Raw genomic sequence first — 16,980 nt, 5'->3', positions numbered from 1 at the left:
GGCCCCAAGTGATGGGATGGATTTTTATTCTTTAGGTCTTTATTCCTCTCCAGGCTACATATTTTTATTTTTCAAAAGTTACTGTATTTTTTTAAAAAGTGTTTTTGTATATGGCACATCTCTGTCATGACATACACGTGGAGGTCAGAGAATAGCCTGTAGGAGTTGGTTCCCTTCTCCCACAATGTGGGAACTGGGCATTGAACTTAGATTGTCAAGCTTGGAGTTAAACACTTTAAAAAAAATTTATTTATATATTTTATATATACACGATGAATACACTGTAGCTGTCTTCAGACCCACCAGAAGACAGCATCAGATCCCATTACAGATGGTTGCAAGCCACCAAGTGGTTGCTGGGAATTGAACTCAGGACCTCTGGAAGAGCAGTCAATGGCTCTGAGCCCTCTTTCCAGCCCAAGTCAAGCACTTTTATCCTCTGAGTTCTCTTGCCTGCTGAAGACTAGAGACTTTGTACTCTGTTAAAATAGAGATAGGCTTGGGTTGGAGAGATAGTTCAACAGTTAAGAGCTACTTGCTGCCCTTCTATACTTAGAGAAGGGAGGAGATGTCAGGGGCAGCTCTGCTTACACACTGAAGGCCTAAAATCAACCATAGGCCTAAAATCAGCAATAGGCCTGTCATACATGTATACTAACACCAAGTCTTTTGTCTCAGTGGAAAAACATTGAAACAGATGGCTATAAGCTAATGTAAACAGGCAGCTTTTGTGGAAATTTACAAGCCTGAGTAGTCATAGACCTTGTAAATAGGTAGCCTCTGCAGATAATGCCAACTTAGATAAGGACAAGCAAGTCATAGGCAGAGCCATAGTGACCTGTCCACTGAACCTTCACCCAGCCGACACCCTGTTCTGAAAGATATCTGTATTCTCCCTGAACACCCACACTCCAGTGTCATCCCCTTCCCCACATCCTGCCTTTCTGTGTTTATAACCCCTGTGTGAATGAATTATGATATGAGAAAAAAATAAATAAATTATTTAAAAAAAAGGAGCTACTTGCTGCTCTTCCAGAGGACGTGGGTTTGGTTCCCAGGACCTATGGAGTACATCACAACTGTCTATAACTCCTGTTTCAGGGGATCTGATACTTTCTTCTATCTTCCATGAGTACCAGGCACGCAAGTGATGTGTAGACACACATGCAGGCAAAACAACCATAAACATAAAATAAAGAGAGGCTGGAGCTAAATAAAGCCAGGTTTTAATATGTAAGGGGCCTCATGCACGTCCTCGAATCCACATTAGCATGTCTATTGGTGTCCTTATTCAACTCATGTTTAGGTGGCTATGTTGGTGAGGCTTTATGGTGTAGCTTCTGACATTCCTTGGAGACACAATATCACAGCAAACTCGCCATTCCTTTGGCTCTTACAATCTTTCTGCCTTCTCTTTGACAATGATCCCTGAGCCTTTGGTGCAGGAATTAGTTCAAAGAAGAGGTCATGAATTTGAAAGAGATCAAGGGGTTGGTATAAAGGAGGGATTGGACTGAGGGAAAGGAAGGGAGAAATTATATAATTATAATCTCAAAAATAAAAGAAATAATAAAAAAGGGTGGAAAGCAAAAAGTTTGCAGAAGAGAGAGTTAGGAAGGTCTGTGTATAATGTCTTTGGTAATATTTTTAGGAAGAATTAAGCAGACCAGCTGGCATGTTGCAATGTATGCTCCCTTATGGTATTTTCCCCCATTTCTGAACAGCTAGCTGTTTTGTCATTAACAATAGGTTAATTGGTTGTAAATGTTCACTTGACTGGACCAAGATTTAAACTTGCTTCTAGTAAAGCATCTTGGTAAGGTCAGAAGCCAATGGTAGTTGGTTACAAAATAGGAATTAGATAGAAAAGGGATCCATCTCTATTAATCTCCATTTAGGCAGTGATTAAACTTGTGAAGAGAGCTCAAATCTTAATTGCTCAGTGTCATCAGGAAGTCAATTCTTTTAATTTCCTCGCAATAGTTAGCTATTAATTAACTGGGAATAAAGAGGAAAATAATTGGAGATGGATTTGTTCAGATATCCTGTGCCTTGTGGAATCAATATTCTTGATTGTTAAGGAGGTCTTAGATTATGAAAGGAAGTAGCTGTGAAGTGATATACTCTAAAAATGGACTACTAACTGGGGGTGACACTTGGTTCAGAACAATAAAATGGATTACATGGACTTGAGATATCTTTAGATATCTCCTCAAATTTCCAGCAGTATTTCCCCCGGGACTTTAGCACAGATGTTTCTACACCAAACTTATCTAGCTATACCCCGCACTCATATAATGGTTGAGGGAGGGTTTACAGTGAGTTCTGAGATAGAATCAGTTACCACATGTAAGGCATTGTGTGATTTACTTAACATCTCAGCTTCCTCAACTGTAAGGGGATAATAAAAGCAATAATTGCCACACAGTTGTTCAGAGATGAATATGAGATGGGTGCACAGAAAGCATGTAGAGTAATTTTGCAAATAAGAGGAACTCTACGCTGGGCAGTGGTGGTGCATGCCTTTAATCCCAGCACTTGGGAGGCAGAGGCAGATGGATTTCTGAGTTCGAGGCCAGCCTGGTCTACAGAGTGAGTTCCAGGACAGCCAGGGCTATACAGAGAAACCCTGTCTCGGAAAACAAAACAAAACAAAACAAAACAAAACAAAACAAAACAAAACAAAAAAACCAAAAAAAAGAAAGAGGAACTCTACATTGAATATTGTTACTTTCTGAGCTGTCATAGGCCAGGAACATTCTGTCATGGGAAACTCTAACTTATTCTGACTTTTTATACATAACTTCCGTATTTTTTTATACATACCTTTCCTTCATTGGTTGTTACCAATGAAGTCTTGATGAGGCCTTGAAGACTGTAATCTAGCAGACTGATTCTGGCAAGCTCACCTCTACCTTTCCAACATAACACCATAGTTCTGAGTATGGACATGTTGAGTAATGTATATTTGGACTGGGATCTAAGCTATACTGCTTCCTGGTTTTATGGTTTTGGGAAAATTATTTAACTGTCTTATGATTTTAATTTGGCATCCATAAAATAAGGACAATATCACATTGCTACCTCGTGGGTTTATTGGGAAGACCAAGGAATTATTGCATAGCTCTGGGGATAATTTCTGACATGGGGTAAATGTAAAAAATAAAATAGAGTAGCTATGGTATTATTAGTACTATCATTTCAACCCTGAATTTCTTTCTTAGAAAGCTAATGAACAGAGGCAGGCAGATTTCTGAGTTCGAGGCCAACCTGGTCTACAGAGTGAGTTCCAGGACAGCAGGGGCTATACAGAGAAACCCTGTCTCGAACAACCAAAAAAAAAAAAAAAAAAAAGAAAGAAAGAAAGAAAGAAAAAGAAATCTAATAAACACCATAAACTCATCTGGTAAATACCATAAGCTGAGAACAAATGGTTTAACTATCTTCCATATGTGCCTCAGATGTACATTACCAGGGCAATTAGCTAACTATCACCAGGGTATATTTTCTAATCCATGTCATTCAAAGTAATAATGTTTTGATATTGAGAGATGATGATATCTAGTTATCTATCTTTGTATCTAGGCTCTGTGAATATGCTTGACCCATGTAATGTGATAGTATATGCCAGTTTATGGGCTTATTATTTAGGAAACCAGTGGTTTCAGCTTCCTGTTTCTGGGCATGTTGTGTTTTTAGGAAAGCCAGACTATAGAGAGATCTCTGTGGAAAAGATCTCAGCTTCCTGGTCTTTAAGCCTGGCTGAAATCCCAGCATAGTGTCAACACAACCTTTCCAGTTAGTATAAATGAGCCACTGCCTTGGACATAGGTTCTCTAGATTCCAGTTGAGCTTGCTCAATTGTCATTGTATGATAGAAAGACCAGCCCACTGGGCTCAACTTCGTGTTGTCTGTCAGTGACCAACATAAATGTTCCTAAGTTTTGGATGGTTTGCTAAATAACCATAGATTATCAGAATATAGATGATGGACACTGGATGAGTGGGTAGAGGGAGATCTTGGAGGGCTATTCCATGCATTGCCAGAGATATCATGTAAGTGGTGGCTGGTCTTATCCATGTGCAAGAATGGCCTTTGGCTGAATCAAAGAATAAACCTTTGGTTATTTTCCATAATTCTTTAATTAAAAAAAAAAACAAACCAAGACACCCATACAAAATGGCTTTGACCAAACATTTGGACTCTATTAAACTGAATATTGATTCCCTTCCTGCCAAGTTCATTTTTCTTCATATCCCATATTTTCGAGATGATACAATGATCTGTCAAGTTACTTAGGTTACAAATATGTGGGACTTATCCATGAATCCTCCCTTTCTCTGGTTCCTTACATCTAGTGCATTAAACACGTCTGTTGGCTTTCTCTTTAAAATACACCCTAAATTCATCTTGTCTCCACCTCTTCTTATTGTACTCCAAACTTCCATATTGGGCACGGATTTTCTGCTTTCTTAGATTCTCTTCCAAGATGCTGTTCAAGTTCTAGATTGTTCTGCTATCTTTCTGGTTTGGCATCTTTTCTGAGTAGTTTTAATTGAAGCCCTATATCGGAATGGTTCTCATATTCTACATACTGAGCCTCTTACTGCTAAGCTCTCATTCACTGGACACTTGAGTTAAATTGTATGCTAAGGCATGGCGTCTAGATCTGCGGTCAAGGGACTAAAGGATGCATTCTGGAAAGGAATGTCAGCTCTCTGAGATATAAACCTTGAGTGATGGAAATCAAGATGTATGAGGGGGTCAGGCAGATACATTTCTATTTCTCCCTTCACATACTTGTCTGTAACGTGTGTGTGTGTGTTCCCTTTCAGTTGGTCTAGAAATTTTTTTTAGTACATACCTGGCTGCTGGCTTCCAGCTTTGAAAAGTGACACCATGCATTGCATTTCACTGAAGTCTTTGCTTTCCACAATAACCCCTTTTCCTTTCCTTTATCCTTGAAATCTTGAGTTTACATAATTGGATGATTAATAGTAGAATTCTAACACAGACTGTGTTTTGGAAGGGATTTTGGCTAAGACATTTTATATTAGAATTAGTTCTTTCAAAATATTATTACTGGAGGAGGTGGGGGAGGGGCTCTGTGAGGGGGAACTGGGGAAAGAGGAGGGCTGCAATTGGGATGTAAAGTGAATAATGAAATAAATTAATGGAAAAATATTATTGTGTATGTGTGCACATATGCATACTTGCGTATGTATACCATAGTGTGTATATGGAAGCCAGAGTGCAACTTTCAGGTACTGATTCTCTCTTCTCACTAAGGGTTCTATGCATCAAACTCAAGTCATTAGGCTTGTGCACCAAGTATTTTACCTGTTGAGGCATTTCATCAATCAAGAATTAGTTCTTGAAATCCAATGGTCATGATGGGGTTTTAGAGCTGTATTGTTCAGCTGTCCTAAAGCAATAGGGACTATTTTGTATATGGTAAGTGGTATGGTAATCCCCTCCCTATGAGTGGTATTACAATTACTTGAACTTTCACTCACATTATGTGCTATTTTTTCTGGTATGATACATAGGTGGAGGATAAGATAATGGCAAGTCATGTGGCTATCACACCTAGTTGGCATACAAACAATACTCTTCATAAGGATTTTAGAGCCCAGTCTTTGCTTTTGACTGTAGAAGACACTCTGCTTCTATGCTAGCTTTAAAGGAGACCTTTATCCTGAAGTTGTTGAACAGATAGCACTAAAAATCAGGCTCATGATCTGATGATAGGTGTGGTCTGGCTATGAAATAACCAAACGCACAAGCTACAATTTTGCCTTGTTCACTATGTGAACGTCAGAGAGGGAAATAATGTAACATAGAGATCAACGCTGCTATTTGGGAGGATAAATCCAAATAGTCTGAAGCCAAGTTCCCCTACCTTTTTTTGCTGGCATACTGGCCCTTTTCCTTTTCCAGAGAAACTTTCTTTTTTATAAGCATTGCAAGATGATTGCACTTTAAGTAACTGCTGTCTTAGATGGCATCTCTTCCTCAAGTCCCACCTCACTATCCTTATTGCCTTCAAGTAAATAGTAAGAGTCAGATCTTGAACATTATTTGGTGCTTATTAGTTGGGGGAAATTGAAAACAGCTTACCATCTCAAACCCCTTTGTGTTATTTGCACAAAAGAACCTAGGCATATAAAAATGCATGATGTATGATTCCACTAGTATGGTTTCCAAGATTCAGGCAAGTGCAAATCCATGTAGAAAGAAAGTAGAAAGTGTTAGCCTCTGGATTGACAAGAGATTAACTGGAAAAAAAAACATGAATCCATGCTCAGGGGTGATAGTTATACATGTAGTTTTAAATATTAGTAACATTGACATCTACAACTGCTGAAACTAAATTCTTGTGGCTGGAGAGATGATTCAGCAGTTAAGAGCACTTACTACTCTAGCAGAGGACCTGGGTTCGATTCCTTGTATCTACATGGTGGTCACATGTTTGTAATTTCAGATCCAGAAAGTCAGATGCCCTCTTTTGGCCTCTGTGGGCACCTGCATGCATGTGGCACACACATATGCAGATAAAAATGAATATAGAATGAGTGATCCTAAAAGACCACAAATTCTTAATATTTTGTATGTGAATTATATATCAATAAAAACTTAAAGGATAGTTTACATGAGAAGAACATACTTACTCTCTACTTGAGCATTATTTTAACTCTTCTGATTAATATGTTTAGGGTCATCTTGACATTCCACAAAATATTATATTAACTCATTATATTGATGAATAGATTCACTTTGACAATTTTTACAGATTGGAAGTCTGGGGTAGAAAATCTACTTTAAAGTCCAAAATACTATACTTTGCACTCCTGACACTGCAAAAGAGGTACAGTAGTGTTTTATCATTTGGCAGTTTGTATACAATGCATACAATGTTGAGAGTACTGACTTATCCTGACCTATTTTTTTCCTTGTAACTAGATGGGTGCTAGTTTCAGTTGAGGCCAGGGTTGTAGGGTAATTCTGCAGCAGGTCTCTAGACCATCTTACAAGCAGAACTACTTAGATTTACTTTCTGCTAACCCCCTAGGAAACTCACAGTGCAGATCTCTTAAACTCTGGAGCAGGACTACTCCCTTGGTGGTAGAGAATCATTCTTTTAAGAACAGCATGTGATATGCTAATAAAGACTGAATGCCAGATTACTCCTCAGTGTATTGGCTGACTATTGCTGAGTTACAATGTTGTCATAAACATATTGACTTAAATGAACAAATAGTTCTTACCTATGTTTCAGGAATCTGATCTTGGCTCACTCTGCTCGGGGTCTCACGAGGATGCAGTCAAGATTTTGGCCAGGCTGCCCTGCTTTCTGGAGCTTGGGATCCTCTTCTAAGTTCACATGTTTGTTGACATAATTCAGTGTCATAGAGCTGTAAGATTTGTTGATTATGGGCCTGGATTGGCCTAAGATATTGCTCACACAGTTTCTTGCCAAGTGGCCTTCTCACAGGCACACATCAACATAGTTTACTTTTTCAAGGCCAACAAGAGGAAATCTTACTCCAGTTTGCTAAGGTAGACTCTTCTTCATTAAATTGCTTTATAACATTTATAAAGACATATTAGTTCTACAAATTGACCTTTGTATACATGATCATATGCAGCTTCTCTTTAGCCCCAAGATTGAGTCTTATGTAACAATGGAAGAAATTATCTCATCTCCTTGTGTAGTAGTTTCAGACTCCACTTATACTTTAGAGGAGGGAATTATATAAAGGCATGACTCATTAGGGGTCACTTTAAGATATGGTCATCATGAGTACCATGAAATTATGCAGAACAAAGTGTGTACAACAAACTGGGTGACACATGACCTGTCTAGCAATACTGGGGATGAACAACAACACTCTATCATGATACTCATAGGACTGGGATTAGACAGGCCGGGCAGACTTGACTAAAATGGAACGTCAGATGGCCTAGACACATGCTACTTGTTTCTATCACTGTTACCTTCCTTTCAGCTCACTCTTATGTTGCATCATGCTGGAGGTCTACTACTGTCAAATTACAGTGAAAGGACGAATTCAAGACTGATTTACATGAGGATCAGCAGAGAGATTGGCACCATGTAGAAATGGATTGCTGCCCTAGTGGGTAGGTTTCCCTTCACTAATGCTGATCTATTGTATGGCATCCCAGTGGATGTCACATCACTTATATGTTGATGTTATATCACTATAGATAGATAACCAACTGTTATATCACATCATTTCGTGGGCAGAACAGAAAGCTATGTTGTGCCAGTTTAATTACTTGGGTCCATTATATCACCAAGAGAGCGTTAATTGCTCAGAATTGGTTATATATTCTGTGTAGGGATTTACCTTCTTTGCCAGGCTCTCCCGCCTTAGTGCCAGATCTCATAGCTTACTGCATTCATAATAACATGGAACAGGCTGATGAAGGCTCAGCTAAGGTGCCACAAAGAGATAAAACCACGTAGGGTTGAGTTGTTCATATTAAGTGCCAGGGTGTGGTATATAATTACCCTGTGATCAAAATATAAGTCTAATAAAGTCGTGTGCACATGATGTTTGTAGTCACTGATGGGCTGTATACAACAGTGTTCCAATAAATTATAATGGTGATCAAAATGTCCTGTTTCTTGGTGGTGCTGTAGCCATCAAAATATTGTTATTTATCACATTGCAGGTTTGTTGCATTCTTGTGTGACTGACTGCTGTACAGGTCAGATGAAAGTATATTATGTAAATTATAGACAGCACATAATACTTGATAATGAGACTGATGCAATACCTACTACACTAATGAAGCTTCATTTTCTGAGACAGTGTTTCCCTGTGTCTTCCTGGCTGTCCTGAAACTCACTCTGTACACCAGGTTGGCTTTGAACTCAAAGATTCACCTGCCTCTGCCTCTTGAGTGCTGGAATTGAAGACATGTGCCACCACCATCTGGCTTAATACTTGATAATGAAAAGCCTTTCTGGTTTATGTTTTTACTTCAACTAATTTTGGAGTTCATACATAATTATAATAATGTCAACTATTAAATAGTATGTTGGGTGAGTCCAGAAGCAATATTATCTTAGTTAGAGTTTCTGTTGCTGTGATAACACACCATGACCAAAAGCAAGCTGGAGAGGAAAGTGTTTATTTCAGCTTACACTTTCAGGTAGCAATTCATCTTCGAGGGAAGTCAGGGCAGGTATTCAAACAGGGTAGATATTCAAACCTGGAGGAAGGAGCTGATTCAGAGGCCATGGGGGGGGTGCTGCTTAGTGGATTGCTCATCCTGCTTTCTTATAGAACCCAGGGCCACTGACCCAAGGGTGGCACTGCCCATGGTGAGCTGGGCCCTCCCTTATCAGTTATCAATCAAGAAAACACACCACATGCTTGCCCACAGGACAACTTGGTGGGGATATTAACTGAAGTTCCACAATCACTTTAACTTGTGTCAAGTTGATATAAAACTAGCCAGCACAATTCATGCACCTCATGGTTATTACATCTTTGATATTTATCACTGTAAATTATATGTTCTTTTGTTTATCACGGCTTTGGAAGGAATAAGCTCTACATATCTTGGGCTATATACATATTCACATTCACCCAACATACGTACAAGTATCATGTATCCTGAGTGTGTTATAGGATATATCATCTATCTCTGGTTAATCTGTACCGTTCTGTGATGTTTCCACAATGGTGAAATCTTTTGATGACCCATTCTCAAAATGTATCTCCACTGTTAAATATCTAGGGATCTGAAAGAATCAGGAAATTTGACAAATCTGTAACAAAGGCGGGAAGTGGGAGGCTCTTTCCCATCTTGCTAGAATTGGAGCTGTGAGAGTCGTGAAGGCTTGGGTTGTGTTGATGGTAGCTATAGATGCTTCCCGAGAAGATTAAAGCCTCAAATCAGTTGAAGTATAGTATTTTCAGAGACATTGCAGTAAAGCTTGGCAATGAATAAAGAGCACGCAAGTATCAGGTAAGTCGAAAGCAGTGTAGCTTTTGGGTACAGCAGAAAGAGCTGAGGCTCTGGAATCACAGATACAGCCTGGTTCTACAACCTATTTGCATAACTTTAGGCAAATAGCTTTGCTTTTTGACCTTCACTTTCTATATCTGTAAACAGAGATAAGAACTGTAGCACATACAGGGCTATTCTGAGAATCCAGTGTTTGTTGTAATGTTTATAAAATGCCAAAAATAAAATAAAATAAAATAAAATAAAATAAAATAAAATAAAATAAAATAAAATAAAATGCCTAGAACAGTGCCTGGCAAATAAAAACTTAATACAGTTGTACATTTTCTTTCTAATTTCTGTACTTTAAAAATTTTAAACATTTCTGTATTATATTCCTGTTTTTCATTTAAAAAGGTCTTTTAGTCTATTCGTGATGCCTTTTAAACTGATAGATTACCTTGATTTCAACACCTTGGGTAGAACTGCTTTAGGCCAATGCACCATTTTGCATCCCTTCTGTGTCCCGTTCACTTTCCCCTGTATCTCGTGGTTTCCTTTCAAGTAGTTTCCTCAGAATGGCTGTGTGGAAAACAGAATTGCTACATATGAAAAAGACCTTTATGTATCTCTAGGTTCTTATTTGGTCAGGTATTCATGTCTAAGCTGAAAAAAAAAAATCCACACTCTTTAATCTTCGATGTTGCTACTGAAACATCAAGCGTGATTCTCGATTCCCAAGCTGCATTTTGAGCAGCATAAAAGCCTTGTGTTTGCTTTCATCTGGAAGCTTGTAACAATGCATATCTGTTTTATTACTCCAAAATTGACAATAATAAGCCTTATTTGGATATTTTCTCATTTATTTTGCCAGACACATAGTAGTGTCTTCAATCAGGAGGATCACAGTGTTTAGTTACGGGAAATAGTCACATGTCCTTAAATCAATCAATCTTTCTTTTTCCCCCTCTTTCTTTCTTTCTTTCTTTCTTTCTTTCTTTCTTTCTTTCTTTCTTTCTTTCTTTCTCTTTTTTTTGTTAACCTCCTAGTATAAATACTAGGTAGATATTGAACACTATCAACTGGTACAATATAATTTTGTCTTTATTTATCCATATTTAATTAGATTAGTCCACATCAGTAACTCAGAACCACAATATATGGAGAAAGAAAGCAGAATAGGGGAAGGTCGGGGTCTGTATGTTTACTAAAAGAGGTTAACAACAAAAGGCAAGTTGAATTTATTTATTTATTTATTTATTTATTTATTTACTTACTTACTTATCATCCCAGCCAGTTTCAGGAGTTGGAGGAATCATGTAACTTTGATTGTAGGTACAGGGCTAGTTTTTAAAAATGATTACTGAAGCACAAGACTAAAGTCAGATAAAATAACTGAGCATCAATTTTTGGACTGAGAGACTACTTACTCCCTTCATCCTGCATCAGTAGGCAATAAATCAGGGGCCTACTCCCCCCACAAGCAGTTAATTCAAGAAATCTTCTCTGGAGAAATATCTGAATATGTAAGGATGTTGATGTTTATGAAACATAACAAAAGCCTGGAGACTGAATTTTTGCTCTAACACAAAGCCCTGCCTTTACATAGTGATTCCATCCAATATTTAAAAAGGGAATTTAAGAGGAAATAAGCACCCAAGAGTTCTCAGTTACGTGAAAAAGGTGTCCAAAGTAAAAGAAAAAGGACAAAATGAACAGAAGAAAAGCAAGTCAAAGGAATAAGATAATTCAAACAGTGAGAAGTGAGAAGGTGCCCAAGAAAATAACAATATTCACTCTCTCTCTCTCTGTCTTTGTCTCTTTCTGTCTCTCTGTGTTTGTCTCTGTCTCCTTTTCCATCTCTTTCTTTTCTAGAGAGGGTTTCTCTGTGTAACCCTGACTGTCCTGGAACTTGTTCTGTAAACCAGGCTAGACTCAAACTCAGAGATCTGCCTGCCTACTGAGTGCTGGGATTAAAGGTATGTGCTTTAAGAAAATGTAATATTCTTAAACATTATATTTACTAAGCTAGAGTAAGACACTATGGAAAAAGAACAGAGAACACAGACATTCAGCACTTATTCTTGGATAAGATTTTGGCTTTTTTCTTCTCTTGACACATTATGTTAGAGGACATGTGTACTCTACTGAAAGTAGGACATACTGAAAATTATAATTAAAAATAATACCCCCAAATATATACTAAATTTTATATTAAAAAATTTATATTTGTCTCAGACAATCCTATCCCTCACTCTTCCATAAGACATCCCAAACATCATCTGATGTTTAGCTGTGGGTCTCTGCGTCTGTTTCCATACACTGCTGGATGAAGCATCTCAGGAGACAGTTTTTTTCTAGGTTTCTGTCTGCAATCATAGCAGAGTGTCATTAATAATGTCAGGGGTTAGCTCTCCCACATGGACTAGGTCTCAAGTTGGGCCAGTCATTGGTTGGTCATTCCCTCTGTCTCTGTTCCATCTTTATCCCTGCACATCTTGAAGGTAAAACAAATTTTGGGTTGAAGGTTTTCTGGGTGGGTTGATATCCCCCTCCCTTCACTGAGAGTCTTCAGGAGGTGACCACTTCATCTCCTGAATGGTAGGAATCTCAGCTAGGGTCATTTTCATAGACTCCCTGGAAGTTCCACTGTCCCAACTCTTCACCTACTCCCAAATATACCTCCCTACTAATTACTATCCTCACTCCCAGCCCTCTCCCACACCCTCTCTTCCCACACCTGATCCCCACCCCTGATCCCCTCCTCACCCCCTCTCCCACCAGTTCGCTCCCTCCATCTATTTCCAATGACTGTTTTGTTTTCCTTTCTGAGTGAGATCCACAAATCTTCCTGTGGACCCTTCTTATTACATTCTTTGGATTGTAGCATGTTAGCCTGTACTTTATGACTAATGTCTACTTATAAGTGAGTACAAACCATGCATTTCTTTCTGGGTTTAGGTTACCACACTGAGCATGATATTTTCTAGTTCCATTCATTTGCCTGAAAATTTCATGAAGTCATTGTTTTTATTAGCTGAGTAGTTTTCCATTGTGTAAATGAACCACATTTTCTGTATCCATTCTTGAGAGACATCTGGGTTCTTTCCAATCTCTGGCTATTATGGATAAAGCTGATATGAAATGAAGTTATGCTAGGTGTGGTGGTATATACTTGCAAGTGTAGCACAAGGGGAGATCAAGCAGGGGGATGAAAAATTAGAGCTAAATAACAAGACCCATTGTCAGAGTCTACAATAAAAATGGAGTTACTTGTGGTAAACTTGTCACAAGCAAATCAAGTTAAGAAGTTATGGAGAAATTATTCTTATGCATGGATACCTGACATTAAACCCATGCCATTAGAATCCATCTTTAGTGGTCTATGTTCTTGCAGCTATATAAAACAAAAGATGGGCAATTCCTACACAATTTAATTTATTGAGAATCTTCTGACTAGTTCTTTCCTGTATTGTTTTTGGAGGTAGGTAACTGCATAAAAATGTAATTGATTGTGAAAATGTAAAGCCCTAAGTGAAGTTCCTGAGTTTTCGAATGAGCATTCTAACTGCATAGAAATTTGATGATACCCAGAAAGATGGCTCAGCAATTAAGAGCACTTGTAGATTTTGCAAAGGACACACCTTTGGCTCTCAGTTCCCACATGGTGGCTCATAACCATCTGTAACTCCAGTTCCAGGAAACCCACTACTCTCTTCTCACCTTTGTGGGCACCAGGCATGTGTGTGTTATATATATGTACATGTGGACAAAACACTTATTCAATAAAATAAATTTAAAAATAAGTGCACTGGTATGATTAGAGTTTGGAACTGGAGGTCAAGTGTTTGAAAGACTGCCTTAACCTAGCTATGTGATGCTTTTATTTGTGAGTTCATACCAATAAAGTGATTTTATTAAAAACAAATCAATTAAGAAATTTCCTAAAGAAAGTGGGTTGTACTTGTTAACAGATCAAATACTCTGGTGACCAACGTTTATGTTTAATTATCAGGGTGACATTGCTTGGAGTATATAATGTTTGGGCACATCTTTTTTGTTTTTTTTTCCCCAGAAGGGAATGTAATAGTTTAATTAAAAAAACAAAACAAAACAAAAAAGCAAACATCAGCAAATATTGAATGATTTAAAAATATTTTGTGGCCGCACATTTTGGACACATTCTGTTTTCTGTTGACTGTAATGACATAGAATTTACAACATTTTTTTTGTTGTTGTTTAATTTATACAGAGGACATTTTTTTCCAGAGCTTGAGAGAAGAAAATAAACAGCAAAATGATAACCTATTGACTCCAATAATCAGTGTTTCCTGAAACTTGATATAAGATAGAGGGATCCTGACTCCTTTGAAGCCAAGGGTTTAAACACAAAAAAATAAAAATAAAAGAATAAATAAAAATAAAAAACACAAGTAGGTTATTCAAGTTGTTTGCAACATACATTTTGTAATGAGATGTGAGAAATTAATAAAGAATTTTTTTCACATGTAAAAAAAAACAAAAACAAAAACAAAACAAAAAAATATTTTTGTGCCTCAAACCCCTAGTTTCTACAACAGAAATATTAAATTCAGAGGCATCCATGGAAACGTCTCAAAAACCGTTTAAATCCAGGATTCCTTGTTGAAAAAGGCTGTGATGGAATCAGCAGCAGAGTACCTTTGTTTTTTTTTGTTTGTTTGTTTTTGTTTTTTTTTTTGACAGTTTTGGATACTGAAGCCAGGATCTTGCATATTCTGTCAAAGTGTCATACCAGCAACCTCAGGACTTAAATCTGGCCTTTAAATATTAAATCTTGGTTTATCCCAGGTGATCTAACTAACTACCTTTGTAGACAACTAGGCTGGCCTCAAACTCGCACACATCTGTCTATCTCTGCATCCCAGTGTGTGAATGTGTGCCACCACATCCTGTATTCTTAGGTTAACTCTGATGTCCTTCATGCCAATGCTTTATTTCTAGTCTGAGTGGGCTGCCTGGGGTTGTTTGTCTCTGGGTGTGTTGAAAGATTTCTTTCCAGATTTCCTGGGAGTAGAGAAGGACTTAGCCTCTGGCTGAATTCCCGAATATCCTTACTTTGTTTCTTCCCAGAGGTCCCAGGATCTGAGGCTTCTGGAGTCTCTGTAGCTGGTTGGGCCTTCCTTTTCTTACCCTGAGGTGTATTTGAATCAGATTTAGATTTTGGAGATTTTTTCCCCTGTGACATTTTCTTGCTTCTTCACATTTTCTTTATCTGGAGTTTCTCCTATTGGTACCAGTTGTGGAATTGTTTCTTCACACTCCTCTGTAACTTTCAGCTGTGTGTTTGTCTTGCTGGTCTTTTTCTTCTGAGTTCCTCGGCCCTTTGCTGGAGCATTAACTAACCCACCTTGAGTTAAAAGAGATGCAGCCTTCTTGGACTTCTTCCTTAACATTTTGCTTTCCTTCTTCAACTTTGCATTTTCATACTTTCTTCTTTTGTTTTTGTTTCTTCACACTACGAAAGGAATCGATGTTTTCATCTTGAGATGTGACAAAAATGAGGAAGAGATGGGAAGAGAAACCGACTTCTCAGGTTTCAGGCACGCTCTGCCATTTCTCCAGCAATTTTTCTGAAAGTGTTTCTGAGATATAGCCAGGATGTTGTCAACGATGTGCCGAGTCTCCATTCCAGTGTGACCAATATGGACCGTACTGCCAAGAACCATGCTTAAAGATGTTTAAGACGGTCCCTGTGATCCCTCGATCAACCTTTTTGGACAGATTCTTTGCTAGGAGATTTACAGATACTGTAACTTCCTTCCTCTGATAGAAATGCCTTCCTATGTGTGTGGGCAAATGCCGTCAAATTCTTTCATCAGCAATAATAAAGACATCAAAGCTACCCAGGGGGCGGAGCTTGGCTTCATGGGCTTTATATTCTGTTTTTAAAGTTTTTATTTGTTTGTTTGTTTTTGTTTTTCGAGTCAGGGTTTCTCTGTATAGCCCTGGCTGTCCTGGAACTCACTCTGTAGACCAGGCTGGCCTCGAACTCAGAAATCCACCTGCATCCCAAGCGCTGGGATTAAAGGCATGCGCCACCACTGCCCGGCTGTTTTTAAAGTTTTAAAAGGGATAATCTGAGAGATAGTGTTAACTCCATGTTTTTTCAAAAGCTTTTTATAGACGCCTTCTGTCTGTTCAGGTGACTCGGAATTCATCTTTAGTGAACAGACATAAATCTGAGGATTCTGAGAGAATGCTATGAGGCAAAGACACTCTGACCCGAAGTTCTTTCTTTGGAATTTTCCATGATATCACCATTAAAAGTAAATTTTCACTTCCATTCAACAGCAATTCATTATCGATTTTTTTTTTTTGGACTTTGAGTGATCAAACAGAACTTCCACCACCTTTCTAATCTGCTCTCTGTCCAGCTGTACAAGAGCAGTCGGGGCCGCTTGCACCTCGGTGGTGGTCGAGGTAGCAGCAGAGGATGGGGAAAGTCAGACGCTGAAACCTTCATGTCGCCTCCGCCTCCTGTGGAACTCAGGAGTCAGAGTGCCGGGCACATCTTTTTTTTTCTTTTTCTTTTTTTAAAGAATGGTAATCACGATACACCCAGGAGCACATCACCACGAGTCCTTGAACAGGTCAGCACTATTAGCAGTTTTACTTTGGAGAGTAGCATCTAGGTAAAGTGTTGTCTTAAGTTTTGAACTTTATATACGTAATAAACATAAACACATTTAACATTTACAATTAGCACCATGGCTAAACAGAAGACTTTCCATTAATTCAGCTTTTATGTTTGAGGCAAAATTCTGTTCTCTCCTTGTACTATGTGTCCCTCCAGGATTGGTATCAGATCATCAGTTTTGACAGCAAGTGCTTTTATCCACTGAGCCAGGTCTTAAATAAGAGGACTTCCAAAATTACATTTTTTCATCTGAATGGTTCTGCTTACAAGTAGTAGAAATGTTAGAATATTTTGTTGCTTATTTTTTTATGGTTTA

At 38.3% G+C, this 16,980-nt stretch overlaps 1 pseudogene; it reads right to left on the bottom strand.

Annotated features, from left to right (window-relative positions):
- Positions 1-14,964: 14,964 nt before the first annotated feature.
- LOC114625438 lies at positions 14,965-16,490 on the bottom strand (annotated as a pseudogene).
- Between the last annotated feature and the right edge of the window lie 490 nt (positions 16,491-16,980).

The sequence above is a fragment of the Grammomys surdaster genome, unplaced genomic scaffold (genome assembly GCF_004785775.1).
Source record: "Grammomys surdaster isolate TR1022 unplaced genomic scaffold, NIH_TR_1.0 60, whole genome shotgun sequence".
Taxonomy (NCBI): domain Eukaryota; kingdom Metazoa; phylum Chordata; class Mammalia; order Rodentia; family Muridae; genus Grammomys; species Grammomys surdaster.
This window is presented reverse-complemented; position numbering and strand designations above follow the sequence as displayed.